General features: G+C 38.5%; 1 protein-coding gene across 27 annotated transcripts in view; it reads right to left on the reverse strand.

The window, feature by feature from the left end:
* Window positions 1-16,095, reverse strand: part of LOC100878152 (protein muscleblind) — a 491,425-nt gene extending 475,330 nt beyond the window's left edge. For 8 of the 27 annotated variants that reach the window (XM_076540525.1, XM_076540523.1, XM_076540520.1 and 5 more), the window contains exon 1: window positions 14,586-15,486. The gene's annotated coding sequence lies outside the window, so the exon portion shown is untranslated. Of the gene's footprint in view, window positions 1-376; window positions 556-13,409; window positions 13,686-14,585 lie in introns of those variants that run through there. The other 19 variants (XM_076540511.1, XM_076540509.1, XM_076540508.1 and 16 more) reach the window with 13 other exon arrangements.
* Between the last annotated feature and the right edge of the window lie 2,718 nt (window positions 16,096-18,813).

The following is an 18,813-nucleotide window of genomic DNA, read 5'->3' on the forward strand; positions in this document are numbered from 1 at the left end:
TATCACAGCGCGCTATAGTAAATTTGGCCGTTTTTAGTCTAATGTTCAACGTGTAACCCTTTCACTTCTGAAACGACGTATATACATCTGTATATGTCATTGAACAGTGTGTATGGAAACAAATGTACATCGTTAAATATATATTCAAGTATAAAGAGTCACATAAAAATTTGAATATGCGTGGAAAAAATAAAATGTAAGAGCAGCAAAATATAACAAACGGCGACAGCAGTAATAAAGTACATGATAAAAAAGAGAACGTGCGTCGTAACTGGTCAGCGTTCGATCGCAAGCATGCGAAAGTTAATGAAGATTAATTAGTTCATTTGAATAATTCAACATCCGTCGTTACACTGTATACTGTTCTGTTACATACCAGCGTAGGTTGGTATAGTACTGCGAAGCGAGAACAAAGATTGAAGGCGGAACTTGAACACGTGGAGAAGAATCGAAGGCGTAGGTGGGGGTAGAAATCATCACCAACACAAACTCGAACACACTGACCGCGAACGCGAAGCCCTACTCCGTCGGAGTCCAAACGGAGAATGACAGTAGTGGGGGAAGGTCCCCTGTGTACCCCTTCTGTTTCGCTCGCGCGCATGCGCACTCCTTACTCGCTCGGTACAATCTGATCGTACAATAGCTATGACATCATATGGCAACATATCAAGTTATTCCAGATGTTATGTCATTTTCGTGCGTAACTTTCGTGTTGACTGTTGCAAAAAATTCTCAATACGTAGAGAATACGTCTGTTAATCGATTAATCGGTCATGTTTTTAATCAAAAATTAATGTGAGACCGAATTCATAATAAACGTAAATGCGATATAGTTTCTTTTTGATAAACACATTGAAACGACGTCACGTATTATTAATTGAGACCTTAGTACTCAATTTTGTTTTTTACTTTAAAATGAATTGTAGTAAATAATCTTGTCTTTGGAATAATAATATACTAGCATTTAGTGCAATTTTATTACTGAAGTAATAAATTAATTTCATGGTATTCGAGTGTGTGATAAGTACATCAAACTTTAAATAAAATCAAACTGTGAAATAATAGATTTTTAAATACACTTTTATATCTAGGTTCAAATATCCCTAGATCCCAATATTCCTGGATTCCAATATTTCCAGTTGTCAATATCCTTAGATCTCAACATACATAGATCCCACTATTCCTAGATCCAAATATCTCTAAACCCAAGTATCCCTAAATCCAAAAATACCAAGATCTAAATAAACCTAGATCCCAATCGCTCGTTTTTACCATTCTGTTCAAACTCCGAACAGGTTGTCCGAACCGCAAATCGTTCTCCTCTCCGTAACACGTGTAAATTAAAAGTAAAACCGTCGTAACAAAGATTATTTATTTCTTTAAATCGTACACATATTACGAACGCAGCATCGGGCCAACAGCTGTCGTGTAAACAGCGTTGAATGACGGTAATTGGCTGAACGAATAGTGCCTGTTTCCAAGTCATAGTACGACGGCGTGTCGATTGTTGGCGTCCAGTTTGTTGTTACAATTTTCATGTTTTTATAATTCGTTACAGTAAATTTCGTCGAACGTCGCTTTACGAAAGAATTATATTTTCCGTTTAATAGACAAACGTATCCATTCCCGTTCGATTCCGATCCTATTTCTATTCGGATTATGTTATGTGCCAAACAGCGACCAATCACCGTATAACGATTAGGTAATCATTGCTTCGACCTGGCCAATAACAGCGGCCAATTAATGTCGAACAACTGGACAATTACTATCTTCACCTGTCCAATAATTATCTGCGTCAATTAGGAAACACATGATTTTATTTCTATTCTCACGTTACTAGATTTCGTGTTTCAGTCTGACAAATTTGATTTTATCATTCAATATTTATTATTTTGGGATATTGGGATGTTGGAATATGGAGATATCGAAATTTGGGGATATAAGGATTAGGGATAGGAGAAAGCGGAGTCTAGAAATATGAGATCTAGGGATATTTAGGTATTGTGTCATTGGAGTCTAGGAATATTGGGACCTAGAGATATTTAGATTTAGGGATATTTGGGTCCAAGGATATTTGGATTTAGAGATATTTGGATCTAGGGATATTTGCATTTAGAGATGTTTGAGGCGAGGGATATTTGGATCTAGGGATATTGGGGTTTAGGGATGTTAGGACCTAGGGATATATGGATTTAGAAATATTTGGGTCTAGGGATATTTGGGTTTAGAGATACTTGGATCTAGGGATATTTGAATCTAGGGGTGTTTGCATCTAGGGATATTTGGATCAAACGTATTTGAATCTAGAGAAATTTGGATTTAGGAAAATTGGAATCTAGGGAAACTTGGATCTAGGGATATTTGAATCTAGAGATACTTAAATCTAGAGAAATTTGGATCTAGGGCAATTGGGATCTATGGCAATTTGAATCTAGGGATATTTAGATCTAAGTATATTTGAATCTAGAGAAATTTGGATCTAGGGAAACTTGGATCTAGGGAAACTTGGATCTAAGAATATTGGAATCTAAGTATATTTGAATCTAGAGATACTTAAATCTAGAGAAATTTGGATCTAGGGCAATTGGGATCTATGGCAATTTGGGTCTAGGGATATTTAGATCTAAGTATATTTGAATCTAGAGATACTTGAATCTAGAGAAATTTGGATCTAGGAAAATTTGAATCTATGGCAATTTGGATCTAGGGATATTTAGATCTAAGTATATTTGAATCTACAGATATTTGAATCTAAAGAAATTTGCATCGAGGAAAATTTGAATCTAGGGGTATTTGAATCTAGGAATATCGTGGTTTAGGGATGTTAGGATCTAGGGATACTGAGAACTAGAGATATTCGAATCTAAGGTCATCGGGATCTAGGGATGTTAAGATACAGTAAGAGAGTAATATGGAAATCAACAGATCGATAAGGTATGAGGATCTAAATTAGGTTTGAAGTTCAAATACAAATAAATACAGTCCGGAAAAAATAGCACGGTATCGTTATTTTCAGTAAATGTAATGCGCAGACCCGGCTATTTGAACGCATTCGCAGATTGTCGCTGTTAATAAATATTAATAGGTTAAGTTAAATGTTTGGATCAGATTTTATCGTTCATATGTGGAAAAACGGTGCAATAACGAGACAAAATGATAGCGCTGTTGTTCTGCAAAACCAAGGTTAAAATATTAAAAATACAAGCGAACGTATTAACTGTTTTTTAGTGCTGAAGGTTCATTACATTTTATGACGGTATTAATTTGTTCTGCTAAAAATTTACACAAATTTTTCCGTCGCTTTTTTAATTGAATTGTTTCCACTCGCTGCGATGCGCCGGTTTTATTCAATAACAAAGTCGAATTCGTGATGTCCTTGCATTCTGTAATTTTCGATTTTGTTTAAACTGGAAAATCTATGGTCGCTATAGAGTTTTATTTTGCTACATTTGTTCACCGTATTTGTTACTGCTAATTGGAAGATATTTTCAGTGTTTAAAGCGAAAAAATCTAGGCACTTGAAATGTGACATTCAGGTCAAAAAAAGTAACTTAAAATTTTTCATTGATTAACTGCGGAATATTTATACACATATGTTCAACGATTTTTAAATTGATAAGAATGTTCTGAAAAATTAAAATCCACAAATTTGTAGATTCTTAAATTCTTTACATTTTCAAGTTTTCAATATTTCAAATTTTTATGTTTCACAATTTATTAATTTCCATGTAGTTAAATGTAAAAATTTCCGAGTTGTGGAGTTTTCACATTTGTGAATACAAGAATTTACATATTTCTGAATTTTGGAATGAACAGATTCTTCAACTTGTATTTGTCAAATTATCAGATTCCCACTAAATCCCTAAATCATCAAATTCCTAAATCCCTAGATACCAAAATCCGATGTAATTTATACCTAATTTAAAAATTGTGAAATTTAAAAATTTCCCAAATTTCAAATTTCTAAATTTTTGCATTCCCAAATTTCTAAATTATGAAATATCCAAATTTCCATATCCCAAAATTCTCATGTTCTAAAATTTCCCTTTATTGAAATTTCTAAACACCTAAATACCAAAATCCTAAAATCCTCATGTCCCAAATCCTAGATTCATTAGTCTCAAAATTTTCAAATCTTTAAATTTTCAAATTTCGAAATTCAAAAACTCCTAAGTCACTAAATTCCTACGTCACCAAATACTCACGTCCCCAAATTTCTACGTCTCTAAATCCCTACGTCCCCAAATTTCTACGTCCCCAAATTTCTACGTCGCCAAATTTCCAACCCTCCAAATTCCCACGTCTTGAAATTTCCAACCCCCAAATTTCTACGTTTCCAAATTTCCAACCCCCCAAATTCCTACGTCTCCAAATTTCCAATCCCCCAAATTCCTACGTTCCAAATTTCCAATCCCCCCAATTTTCCACGTCTCCAAATTTCCAACCCCCCAAATTCCTACGTTTCCAAATTTTCAACCCCCCAAATTCCTACGTCCCCGAATCCCTACGTCACCAACTACTCGCGTCCCCAAATTTCTACGTCGTTGAATCCTTACGTCTCCAAATCCCTACGTCCCCAAATTCCTACGTCCCAAATTTCTACATTCCCAAATTCCTAATTTCCTAAATTCCTATATCCCCAAATCCTTACATCCCAAATTTCTATATTCCCAAATTTCTACATCCTCAAATCCCCAATTGTCCCAAATATCAAAATCCCCAAATTTCCACGTTCCCAATCCCAAAACACCCCTGTCCTAAATTCCCATTTCCCCTCTCGAAGTTCTCAAATTTCCAAATGCAAAAATTCCCAAATCCCCAAATTCAAGTTCGCAAACCATCATCCAAAGCAAGAATATTTTCTCCGCTGTACTAGTACTCAGTGTACTACTTAACATCGCCACATTGCGTCAGGCGTTTGACGTTTCGAAATCGAGCATTTGATATGCAACAACCTAATATAATTAGATATAAAACTGGCTGATCGTATTACCGGTGGTTCGGCCGGTAAAAAACCGCTGGAAAGCAATTTGACGCCACAGAGTAGATGCATCGGGACGCTTTGAAGCCATAAATTTGTACGGAAGGGCGAGGGCGCGACTACGGAGAGAGGCAGCCGTCCAATCGGACGTTGCGCTCGGCTTGCTCGTTCATGCATTTCAACGCTTGCAAATCATTCATTCTGACTCATTGTCGAGAAGTCGGCCGCTATACGAGCACTGTCACAGCGCAAAATGCTCTCAACGATGAAATTTCATGGAACATTCTCTTCACCGTGCCCCGCGTCTACAACGAGCTGTGCCCTTGAATATTTATCGTTTTCTGCGAAATCAAATTCTAGCGCGATGAATGTACCATCAGCGGATAGTTCGATGGGAAAAACAAATTTACGATTGGGTCACGCGTTTTCATCAAACCTGCTTCTAACGATATGACCTTGGACTCACGGATTTCGTTCAAACTTTCCACGATTGTTTAGTGTGGTCATACTAATTACTGTGCAAAACTGTAGCACGCAACGTTTACGTACAGACTTAACCGTCTGTGTGAAGAGATGTACAGAAAACAATTTTTCTTTTTTATACAATTAACGTGTGTGTTAACAAAATCATACTAGCATGAATTATTTTCACTGTAGATTCATCAAAAGTTTTATCTAAATGACACAATGATTATTTTAGCTGTAGATTCAGCAGAAGTTTCATCTGAATGACCCAATGATTACTGCAGGATAGAAAAGAGGTGACCAGTATGAACAAAATGAAGAAAACAATCGTGAAGTAGAAAAATCGATGATGAACCGGTAAAAAGCACGTAGAGAGGGTAGGAAGCGAAAAGGAAGAAAATGTCGCAAGACTATAAGTTCAGCGAAGCGTTCTCGTAAAGGGGAACGTAAGAACACCCGTGGATTTTCGTTGATGTATCGCTCGGAGCATATGCGAGGCTGTGCTTTGAGGTGAGAAAGAGAGAAAGACAAGGAGAGAGTCGACGAAAGGAAAAAAGCAGAGAAATATTTGTAGTTACGTTGGCGGGTCAACGCCACCTATCTCTCCCTCACGGGAGCAGCCTGTCACGAGACTAAAATTAAAACGAGGCACACCCACCCCGCCTACACACACACACCACGCTGAAGAAAACGTTCAGGGACAAAGACAAGAATCGACCTTAAGGCTTCGGAGCTTTTTTTCCCTTTTTCATTCCCATCGTTAACACTGCCAGTCGCTTTATGCTTTTAACCTCGACAATTGCCGCCCTTCAACGTGCGTCTCGTGAATTGCGTTGTTGCTCGCGATTCCTGTCTCCACTTTCTTCGGTGAGCTTCTATTAACAGAGATACCGCATTCTTTGCTGAGCGTAAGACTCCCTAACACGCCGTCATATCAATTGGACCCTCTTCGTAGATTAACTGGATATTGGATGACCCCAAACTTCAATGTTTTTGTCAAACTACAAGTTAATTATAAATTATGAACTGTCTCTTATTTAAAGGTTATAGATTATAACCCTCATTTATAAATAAGCTAACCTAACCTAATCCTTATTTATAAAAACCCTAATCTAACCTAACCCTTATTTGAAAAAACCTCAATCTAACCTAACCCTTATTTATAAAAACACTAATCTAACCTAACCCTTATTTATAAAAACATTAATCTAACCTAACCCTTATTTATAAAAACCTAATCTAACCTAACCCTTATTTGAAAAGACCTTAATCTAACCTAAGACTTATTTATAAAAACCCTAATCTAACCTAACCTTTATTTAGAAAAACCCTAATCTAACCTAACCCTTATTTATAAAAAACTTAATCTAACCTAACCCTTATTTATAAAAACCCTAATCTAACCTAACCCTTATTTATAAAAAACCTAACCTAACCTAACTCTTGTTTGTAAATAAGGGTTACCCGTGTATATGCAGCGGTCGAAGAAGTGGGTCATTGAAAAGATGTTCGACAGTTACGTGATTGTTGAAAATTACACCAAGCTCGATCGTATTCGAATAAATTTAACTTAAATTACAGAACAGTATGTAATTCAGTACAGACAAGCGACTCCCTCGCACCAAGCTCCGTTTTACTCTCGTCGTCGACGCGCTCGAAGGCGAGCGAGCTCGGATCAGATAACACCGGTCAATTCCTGGAACATCTACCTCCACCTTGGACGCACACGCAGTCGTAAATGGTGAACGCTCGCATCTATGGATATAATGGCGAGACATATATCGATATATTCCTAAACAGATCCCTAGATCCTTGTCTCTATTCGTTCTTATGTTATATCAGGACCGACGTAGGTTAATCTCATATATGCTTCTGATTAGGTTGCTTATGTATATGGACATGTACCTGTGGACCTAGTTTTGTAGGAATATGTGGTCTTTGGTGGGTGCATGTATAGATACAATGCATGGGTATTTGGGTATTTTACTGACTATGTTTTACACACTTGGCTACTTTTAAGTAGGTTGGTATTTGCACAGGTAGTTGAGTATCTTATTACCTACGTACTCAGATACGTACTCTTATTACCTAAATCTCCATGCACTTCCATAAGTATCTTAGTACCTACATCTACAGATACCTGGTTTCATGGGTATCCATCTTGGTACATCCACAGATAATTACTTAGATATCCTAGTATCTGCTTCCATAGGTAGACATCTAACCCACATCCCTATCTATCTACTTTCATAGGTGTCTATCTTAGTACCTACATCCACAGATATTTATTTACCTATCTTAGTAACTACTTCCATAGGTAGACATCTAACCTACATACCTAGATATCTACTTTCATAGGTACCCATCTTGATACCTACATCCACAGATATTTACTTAGCTATCCTGGTACCTACTGCCATAGGTAGACATCTAACCCACATCCCTAGCTATCTACTTCCATAGGTATCTACCTTGATACCTACATCCATAGGTATTTACTTACCTATCCTAGTACCTACTTCCATAGGTAGATATCTTAGTACCCACATCACTAACTACCTACTTTAATAAATTGCTTATGTACTTACTTCCATAGATATTTACTTAAGTATCCTAATACCTATTTCCATAGGTAGATATCTTAGTATCCACATCCCTAGCTACCTACTTTCTTATGTACCTATATTAGTACTTACTACCATTGATATTTGTTTATGTATCCATGTACCTTCTCCCATAAGTAAATATCCTAGTAACCACATCCCTAGCTACCTACTTTCACAGGTACCTATAGTAATACTTTCTTCCACAGATATTTACTTACATGTCCATGTACCTACTTCTATAGATAGGTATCTTAGTACCCACTCCCTAGATACCTACTTTCACAGCTACCTCCACATCAATTTCCATAAGTACCTATTTTCCACAAACCCTGAATATCTACATCCTCAATCTTACATCTCTTTTTACCTTTCCAACTTATTGTATCCCTACATCCACAGACCTCTCAACTATTATACACCTAGTAATTTCTTCCTGTAAATCTACATTCTTATATCCCTAGATCCCCACGTCCAACTTCTACATCTCTAAATCTCTGTATACGTAAATCCCTATATCCGTAGATTTCCGACTCCATCCATAAATTCCTAGATCCCGAGCCCGTATCTTTAAAGTGGTATCTCTACACGAATAAGTTGCGGAAGGTTTATAATTCCCGCGACTTTTCGATCGATCCGACCGCGAAATCGGCGAGGTTATACGCCCTAGAAGAGCCGAGCCGACGACAGAGTAGAAATACTGGCGATTAGAAGGACACATTTTCCATGACGCCGCATGCGAGCCGGTCGGACGATCCGTGAAACGATTTACGACTTCGTGAACCGTGCACCGTTATAAATCCTTTCAACGAACGAAAATTCGTCCGCGGAACGTTTGGCGGAATTGTAAATTAACGACACTTGATATAAATGTGGATTTTATTGGCAAACGACCAGGGAAACAAGAAACCGATATAAATAGGATTTCTTCGCCCGGCGTTTGTAACTCTATACATACACAGACAGAAACTTATACATACGCGATTTCGTAGTTTTATTTTCGGTATCTTTATATTCGTTTTATCGTAAAAGCGTGACAAAAACTCGGTGGAAACTTGGTGAAGCTTCGAGGAAAGGCTAGAACTACCCACACCTATTATCCCGGATAATTTCGACACCGTTACGTCATGCAGTCCATAATACCGGTTTCTCTTTATTCCTACTTCGTTCGCGGTAATACGTACGTATCTACGGTTGGTAACTCTAATATTCTGACACTATACATCTCTATAATTTATTGCTCCGTTCGGTCTGCGTCGAAGAAAGCTCTCTGTGTACTACATGGCTGGTAATAACACGTTGTGTAATTGCGAAAACAATATGTAGAAGTAGAAATGGGCTGCTTAATAGGCGTTGAAATAGAGAATTCCAAGAGACAGGTTCATAAGGGTTATTTAGATGTGAAACAAGAGAAGTGAAGTTGTAAGTGTTTTAGGCTTTATTGATCTCAATATTTCAAACTAATGTGGGTTCCTATATTTCAAATTCTTAATATTACTAGGTTTCGTTGTTGTGGAGGTAAGGTCTCAATATTTAGGGGACAATTTCTGAATATTTTAGTGCTCGAAATTTTAGTATTGCAAGGGTGTAATATTACCAAGGCCCAATACTCCAAGGGTCCAATTTTCAAAAGACTCAATTTCCTCAAATTTCAGTATTTTCTAATTTTAATATTCGAAGGATACAATTTACACAAGTTTGAATACTTTAAAGGCCCAATTTTTCCAAGTCTCAACGTTCATTAGGCCCAATTACCCTAGGTGTCATTTTTTCCAAATTTCAATGTTCTTAAGTCCAAATTTTTCCTAGTTCCATATTTCCCAAACTCCAATATTTCAAAGTCTCAATTTGCTCAAGTTATCATATCAATAAGGCCCAATTTCCCTAGGTCTCAATATTTCCAAGCCTGAATATTTTTAAATTTTACTTTTCCCAAATTGCAATATACCAAAGATCCAATTTCCACAAGTTTCAATATCCCAAAGTCCCAATTTCCCCAAATCCTAAGGCCCAAATTTCCCCAGGTCCCATTATCCCCAAATCTCAATGGTTCAATTCCCAATTTTTCCAAGTTACATTTCTCTCAAATTACAATATTTCAAAGATCCAATTTCTATAAGTCCCAGTACTGGAAAGACCCAATTTTAATAAGTCCCAATATCCCCAAATTTCAATGTTCTCATATCCTAATTTTCCCAAGTACATTCTCTCATAAATTCTAATATTCCAAAGACCCAATTTCCCTAAGTCCCAATATTTATAAAACTCAATTTTCTCTAGTCTCAATATCTCCAAACCTCAATATTGCAAAAACCAAATTTCCTTAAGTCCCAATATTCCAAATTCCCAATATCTCTAGATCTCAATATTCCCAAGTCCCAAAATTCCCCAACTTCTAAGTCTTCAAATCCAAATATCCACAAGTCCCAACATTTCCAACTCCAACACTCCCAAGTCCCAATATCCCAAAAACCCTTCAGTCATTTCTAACCTAAACCTCCTATCCCAAAATCGCGCTAAAAACTTCAATAATATATCCTTCAGCCTACCGTTCCAATATTCCAAAAAACAGTAACACAATTTTTACCCCAGATCCCTAGAATCCCAACCCAGATACTTTCCCTACATTTCCCCGCGACTATAGCACGCTTCTAAACATACGCGCATATGAAATTACATACTAGGGACATTAATCTTAATAACGTACGTCAAGACCATTAAAGTCACAAAAGTATTTGTCCCGGTCTATAGAACTGCGGCGTCCGCGTATGAAAGAACGGTTCACATTTTACTGTTCATTCACTGGCATTCTTGTTTGTAACCTATTTTTTCGAGTACGCAGAATCTGCTCGGCTCCCGACGTAGGTGTGACTTCCTGTAACCGTTGTAAACAAGTGGAAACAAGGACACGGCGTTTAAGAAGGGTTCGTATATGTATATACACGCGTGTACATATACATATACATATACATAAAGCGGTGTTGCAAGGCTCAATAGGATAACAGAAACCGAGGTCAGAACGTTAGCGAGACACGCTCACGGAGGTACTGTAATTTGATGCGTTAGGTTCCACGCTGATACGTGGGGGATGCGCTCGTATTCACACAAGAATTCCTTTGACATTTTCGCACTTTAAAAACTGATATCTTTTACCGTAAGATACGTGACACGTGAGCCACTCCGTTTAACACGTCACTGCATGCCGGATCATCTACGGTACAAACTCTCTAACGAGACCTATATTTCATAATTATAAATATCCCTAGATTACAACATTCCGAAATAGTTTTTAAAAAATCGCGTTACAGTTGAATATTCCTAAATACCAATATATTTAGATATCAATATTTTTCGATACCCATATCCCTAGATCCTAAGAAAACCCTAGATATCACTATCCCTACAGACTCGTGTCTTTATAGACGAATATCACTAGATCGCACAATTTCTACATTTTAATATACTTAGATGCAAATATTCCTAGATCTCAGTGTTCCTATGACACAATATCCCTAGATTCCGTTATTTCTAAAAGTAAACATCTCTAAATCTAAACATACTTTAGTTTAAACATCCCTAGATGTTATAATGCACAAATCCAAATATCCCTAGATCTAACCATCCCAAATTCAAATTTCCCTAAATCTCGCAATCCATGTATCAAAATATCACTAGATCTAACAAGCCTTAATTCCAAATATCCTTAGATTTCACAATCGCGGGACCAAATGTCCCTAGAGCTAAAAATTTTGAAATCGGAATTTCCCCAGGTCTTAAAATCCACAAGTTCAAATTTCCCTAGATCTCAAAATTCTCTAGTTCAAATATCCCTAGATCTCAAAGTTCCCAAGTTCAAGTCTCCCTAGATTTGACAATTTCCAAGTCCAAATCTCCCTAGATCAAAATTTCGAAATCCAAATCTCCCTAGATCTCAAAATCCCCAAATTCAAATTTCCCTAGATCTCAAAATTTCGAAATCCAAATCTCCCTAGATCTCAATATCCCTCAATTCGAATTTTCCTTCTCAAAATTTCGAAATCCGAATCTTCCTAGATCTCGAAATCCCCAAATTCAAATCTCCCTAGATCTCAATATCCGTAAGTTCGAATTTCCCTTCTCAAAATTTCGAAATCCGAATCTCCCTAGATCTCAAAATCCCCAAATTCAAATTTCCCTTGATCTTGCAATTTCCATGTCCAAATATCCCTAGATCTCAAAATCTCTAAATCCAAATATTTCTGTCTCCGTAACCTTAACTCCAAATATCGATAGATCTCGTTTTCCCCAAGTCTAAATATCCCTAGATAGCAATATCCCTAAATCTAGATATTCCTAGATCTAAATATTCGTAGCTCCCACTATTCCTAAATTCCAGTATCCCTAGATATCGTTATGTATCCAACATAAGAATATATATCAACATTGATCTCTATATTCCTATACACCTATATCCTCCTATATTATCCCTACGTGTGTCTCTGCATTCATAAACCCAATTTTCGGAAGAAGAGCGAAGAGTGAGAGTGGCATAAATTATACTCAAGGATAATACATTATAAAATGACGGATTTACGAAATTCGATTACACATTTATTATAAATAGAACGTTTAATGATCATTGTCGCCGCTTGATTGGTTGTCCATGCTTATCGCATACTTGACAAGTATCGTCGGAAATCGTATCGACGGGGACGATGAAAAATGAGCGTGGGCATCGAGACGAGCAAAAAGCCGTGAGAAATGATCAAACGTTATTTTATCGTTCGTGAAAAGATAGTAGTGACGATGGCATGCATTACCGGAGTCAGGTAGACGGTTTAAAGTAATGGGTTTTGCAAGTGCTCTTCTCACGCATCATATTATCTCGTTTTAGAAACGTGCCCGGTACAGGTGATGCATCTATATCGGTAACCGCGAGCCCTAGAGGCAAACCGGGGTTTCAGAGCCGTCTGCGGCGGTGTATTTTTGCTCGCGGAAGGAAAACTTCTAAGGAATTATATCGTCGAGCACTTTGTCGTAAATCACGGACAAGCTTAGTCATTAAATTATATTTTCACCGCGGAATCAGCGACCGGATAGGATTTACGACGAAGAAAAACGAAATGAAACTCCTGAATTATGCGAACGCCGAAATTTGTCTCCGCAAAAATTACCCTGTCGCGGATCGTTGCCTCGAACTTTCGAAGCTACCTGAATTTAATGTCACGTGGTCGATAAGATCACGTGATTTTACTTTCGATACCAAACTCGAGTTTCTTTTTTATAACCGGAGGAAAAATACAGATATTATTTATACACAAAATATGTAAGAACTCTTCACAAAATTATAAATAGTAACACATATATTTGTATTTACATACATTCACCTTTTTAACTCCCACACCGTTTCACACTTTAAATCACACAAGTTTGTAAAAATTATTTTTTGTCCCTGGCACATAATATGCAAGTTTATATTTCTAACTTTATAATTTTAACACGGACACTAATTTAAATTCAAGTTATATTACGTTCAGTCTATTCGTGTTCCTGTTTGATTACATTAAGTCCACTCATGGTTGATTAGGTTAGGTTGCGTTAAGAAATGTGACCGTATTTTATTTAAATTGAAATATCCATTTACAACTGTAAGTCTCACATTTAAACTGAAATAATTACAACTATAAAACTTTGAAGTAATTACTTTGTCTCTGCTGTTTTCATTTAAAAAAGTTAATAATAATTATTTATTCTAAATTTTTCCGTGTCACAGTTTTAAATTAAATTTTTCAACACCAGAAGTCAAAACTTTCATATGTAGCATGCCAGAGTGTGGAAAAAGTAAGTAATGCAATATGTATGAAGATCATTTACAACGAGTCAATGCTCAAAGTACATGAATTTAAAAGTAATTTAAATCACTGGGAGAAAGAAAATGTTCACTGAAATATCCACTGTATCAATTTACGACAAGTTCTATCGAAATTATTATGAAAATAAATGGTCACAGTTTAGAAAGAAGATTCGTAATTTGGCGCGTTTTTGGAGTTACGATGGCAACGACGAAAACAGCAACGATATCGACAAGAATTTCTACGAGCCTCGAAAGTTACGATTAATTATCGACATCACTGAAACGATGCAATAGTAGGCAACGATTAATCGTATGTCGAAGTTCAGCGAGGAGTAACGTAAAAAATCGCGACGACAATTCCGATGAGTCAACGACACGATAACGCGAAACGAGGCCCGGATACGAAGCTGTCGTAAACGAATTGTCGAAATAATGACCGGGAACGGTCCGTGAAACAAAGAAGAAACGGAACACGGTCGTTTTCGCGAGCGGCGTAAAAACGCAATTATGGAAACGATGACGTCACCGGGATGACGACGTGAACCGTAATACACGTCGATGCAATGCACACATCGGAGCGCCCACGCGCGGCCAATGGCGTGTACGACTTATTGCTCTGTATAGCCCCACGAAACTGTATATAGGTGTACATAACGCTCGCACGTTCGTGTGTATCGTAAAATAGAGAGAGGTCTGTAACTACCTTGCGCCGGAACACGCGGAGGTATCAGCCGCGATCTCGCCGTGATGTCGGTCACCGTGACAGGTTAGGCGGTCGGTGAGCCTTCGTTTGCTTCTTCTCAGAACTCGATACTTCTCTCACTGTTGGTAACGAAACAACACCACCAAATATCTTATTTGCCAGCACTTATATATTCCGTCGACGACACGATTCGCTCTTTCAAACGTGCGACACACGATCCCCAGATCCCGACAACGGTGCACTCGCTCTCTTTCTCACTGAAACGGCCAGGAAATTCTCGTTACTCTCACTCTGTATTACTCTCTGTTCCGGTCAATCGTCGGACACAACAAAATCACGAACAACTTGTTATCACTTTTCCTCAACGACGCTGGCCCGGATGCACGCTGACCTGCTGCACACCGTTCAAACTCATAATCAGCTCTTCACCCGATTCACAAAGGTCCCCGCCTTTTTCTTTCTTAAATCTCGTTTTTACGTACACGTATGTATTATTACGATCGCGTATCTAATATAATCTCGCTTTTCCACGAAAGCCGCTGCTATGCGAACCACGCGCGACTGCACGACTATTGCGAGGGCAATAACGACGACGTACTGCGTGTGCGACGATGACGACGGCAGTAGCAGCAGCGGCGACAGCGACGGCGGCGGTGGCGGCGGTGGCGGCGGCAATGGCGACGGTGAACGACGACAGACGTCGTCGAAGGGACCGGCTGATGGAACGGGGCAAATATATGCAGCTGACGGAAGCCTCGATGCGATTTTGTAAGAGGGTGAAAAAGATAAGGCGAGCAATGCTGGTTAGGCGACGGGATTGCGACTGCTTGCTGCTTGCTTGGCTAGCCGCAAACGGGGTCCTGGCGCGACACCGACTGTCCGACGGCAGCGCCCCCTCTCCCCTCTCTCCTTCCGACCCCCCTACCTCGCTCCTACCACCACTCATCCATTCCCTGCCCGCCTTCCACCTTTCTTACTCTTTGACCGCACGCACGCACACAACCTATTTCTTCTCCTTCTCTTTCCCTCTCCAGAATCGACTCCTTGCTCCGTTTCATTCGTCTCGCTTAGTCACACCTACGATCCCACGCTTCACGCATTCTCCCTCTCTCTTTATTCCTTGTCTCTTCTCTCTCTACCATCCATGCATCCTCTAATTTCAAACTGCCGTCTCTCTTGCGCCGCCGCTATTTTGTACGCGCTGTCTCGCTCCATCGTACGTACGAACTTTCGATACAAACATAGCGGCGCTCTGTCCTCGTTCGATCGTCGTTCGCTCCTTTTTCCTCCTTTCCCCGACTACGTGGAGCCAGGAACCCTTCCCCCGCATAATATCAGCCGCCCGTCTCGCCCCTCGTTGCACCCATGCGGCCGTATACCATGCCACGTCGCCGTCACCGCCACCACCGCCGCCGACGATGAGGCACCAACCGCCCCTCTCCGTGGCTCGATAAGCGTTCCTCGCGCGCATGCGCCGACTACCTTAAACCCCCACCACCGATATTTAGTCCTCACTATGTCTCTTTCTTTCTTTAACAGCTGGCGACCCAGCCTGCTTACCTTGCTGGAGAACCGGCAACGGAGTTAGGTTAGGTTTGGTCGCGCATCGCCCGCTGACTATCACGCTTGCCGCGGGTAGGAGAGGGTTAGTCAATTTCTCTTTCTCACTTTTTCTTTGCTCTTCTCGTTCGGGACAGGGACGGAACACGGAACCACGGCTCCACGAGCATATCATTACCGTTCTACGGAGTCATCTCGTTTTATTTTATTTTTGATCAAACAAATTTTATCTCTGTGCAAATTGTGTACGTTTACTTATATGTAACCGATGTTTGTAACGTTTTATTATTGATGTATTCTATACTCGTTATATATAATTGTATACAATATTTTTTACAGACTATTGATGTATAGAATGGTCTTTGCATATAATTGAGCTATGTAATGTTTTGTATAATTGATGTATACTTATGTTTTTTATGTTCTTTACGTACAATTGACATACATATGTACATTATATATAACCGATGTTTGTAGTATTCATTATAGATGTATACAATGTTCGTCGTTGAATATGATCTTTTATTTTAATTTTATATTAGATTTTCTTGGGGGAATTTTATGTAGTGCAAATTGATACTATATGTTTGTACAAGACAACTTCGTATGATAGTTTTGTTCTTTTGTACTGATTTTGAAATTCGCCCAATTTTCTACATTTCAAAATTTTTTCTATATTTTTAAAATTGCATTTCTCTCCTCAAAATTCTAAGTTTCTGAACTTTGAGTTTGTCGATAAAGAATTAGAGACCCTGAGTTCCAAATTTCAAGCGATACCCTTCGCAGCATTTAAAACTTGAAGCTCCGAGGTTGTAACTCTTCTGACCTTCAAACCTTCCAATCTTCCAGTCCCTTGATCTTCAAATCTTTCCAACTTCATCCGACCTTCAAACCTTCCGATCTTCGTTATGAGTCTAACGTGTTTTAATCTTGAGTACAAAACTTGAAACTTCGTTTGAAAATCATTTCGAAGCCCCTTCGAACGTCCTAAACCTGCAGCGTCCAGAGCCCTTTGAATTTTTCCAAATAGCGCTCCAGGCATCCCAAATTTATGTTGACCCAATCTTGAACCAACTCCATAAAAGGCCGTCCCTGATTCCTGCATATAGGAAACACAACTTCCAACGCGTGTACTGTACATCGGCGTAATCTTGTTTCTCCATGCGTTCAGGCGCACAAGACAGCAGAGGAAGAAAAAGATCGGATACGAGGAAGGAGTAAGAAGCTTAGCGAGATTCGAGTAAAATTCTTTACGTTCGATGCCGATAGCCATTACGCTACGGTGCATAACGTGGAAAGATACCGATATACGGTAACACCTTGTTAACCGTTTGAATTTTATTCTAGTTAACACCTTCAACTGTGCCTTAAAACATGTCCCCGGTGGGCAATCTTTGATGGGTCGTAATATCTTAAAATGATACTTAAATGAATGACTTAAGTAGAACTTAATATTTGATGTATGGTTACTGTGGTCGTTTAACTTGATTTAAGTATGAAAATTTATGCAAACATTCATTTTATCGAATGATATCATTTCTTTAATGGAAGTAATATACTATATTGTGTATACTGTTTCAATGATAGTCTAGCAATAAAATCAAGAATGATATTATAACAGACAAATATAGTAAATAAGGAATAACGATACGTTTTTTAATATGAACTAATCTAATATTGAAATTTAGTCAAGATAACTGTATAAATAAAAAAGGGCGAAGAACTCAGAGACTCAAAACTGCGAAAGTAATATGGCGTCATGGAAAGCATTGCGCATGCGCATTGCGAATATAAATCACGATCGATATAACAATATAAATTATAATTTCTTGACATAAAGAGGTTAATAACTTTCACAGAATATATTCCACAGAATTGAATACTATAACAAAAATGAATACAAAGGCAATTGTGAATGGCTTAATATATTAGCGACGTATTGTACTTTCCCGTGTAAGGTGCGCATGCGCGTTCGCGCGACGCCATATTGGTCTCGCGCCGTTTTCAAATATTCCCAATAGAGGCTGCATTTGATGAACAAGAATAATGTTTCCATTATTCAGTTTTATGCTCCAGGCCCCAACATAAATAGACGTAGACATTGATGGACTAATTTTAATTATCTCCAGCGATCGACAACTATTTCCATTTACTTTCACGCGTTACGGTAAATTTGAAATATAATGAAGTATCGAAAAGCAAGGTGAAAGAACTTGTAGCACATACTGTACACCTGCTTAATCTCGTTCCCTCCGGTGTATAGGAAGGAAGGGGGCAAAGTGACAGTGCGCGAGGGAGGCAACGAATGAGATCCGTAGAAAATTCTTTATAGCGACGCCGATGGTCTCTGTGTGCTACGGTTCGCAGCGGGAAAAGATCCCTGTGTCTGATACAGAAGGACCGTGCATATCGTTTGCACGAATATTTCTACGGTACATTGTACATACGTGCATTCTATATATACGTTGGTACTTATCACGACACGTTGTCACGATTCGCTCTTTGACTCTTTTTTGTATTTCGGAGTTACTGATTTTACACTTCCTTCCGTATAAATCATTTTACCGGGTTTTGTGTACTGTTAGCTTCACTGATTTAAACATTGAGGTGATACATTATGTTTTGAGCGCTAGTTTTTTTAGATCTATGAATTTTGATATTATCTGTG

Source organism: Megachile rotundata, chromosome 15, assembly GCF_050947335.1.
Source record: "Megachile rotundata isolate GNS110a chromosome 15, iyMegRotu1, whole genome shotgun sequence".
NCBI classification, from domain to species: domain Eukaryota; kingdom Metazoa; phylum Arthropoda; class Insecta; order Hymenoptera; family Megachilidae; genus Megachile; species Megachile rotundata.